Raw genomic sequence first — 489 nt, 5'->3', positions numbered from 1 at the left:
GATGGCGCAGGGCCGCTCCCCCGCTCTCCCTCTCTCTCTCTCTCTCTCTCTCTCTCTCTCTCTCTCTCTCTCTCTCTCTCTCTCTCTCTCTCTCTCTCTCTCGGGCTCAGACCAAACAAACACACCAAAACTAAGAAAAAACAACAACTTTATCAACATGACACACTATTATACACTATAAAATATAAAATATACAACAATCTGCTGCTCACCTGATTTATTGTGTATTTAGACGACGCTATAAACATGTAGAAGTGGAAATATCTGAACTAATATCTAGTGTGTGATATCTAGTAAATATCTAGTGAACTGGTTTTATTCAAGTCAAAATGTAAAAAATTTTTTTTTTTAAAGTTACACCAGTGAGAATAATCTCGACCAGTTTGTACAAATAGCAAATGGCACACTATAATGTGTGTAGTATTTTATATGTACAGTTTTATGTTTGCACAGTATGAACTATATAGTGACATTTTTATATGTAGCTGC

This window comes from Sinocyclocheilus grahami, unplaced genomic scaffold (assembly GCF_001515645.1).
Source record: "Sinocyclocheilus grahami isolate Dianchi unplaced genomic scaffold, SAMN03320097.WGS_v1.1 scaffold1125.1, whole genome shotgun sequence".
Lineage (NCBI taxonomy): Eukaryota > Metazoa > Chordata > Actinopteri > Cypriniformes > Cyprinidae > Sinocyclocheilus > Sinocyclocheilus grahami.
Note: the sequence above shows the minus strand (reverse complement) of the source record.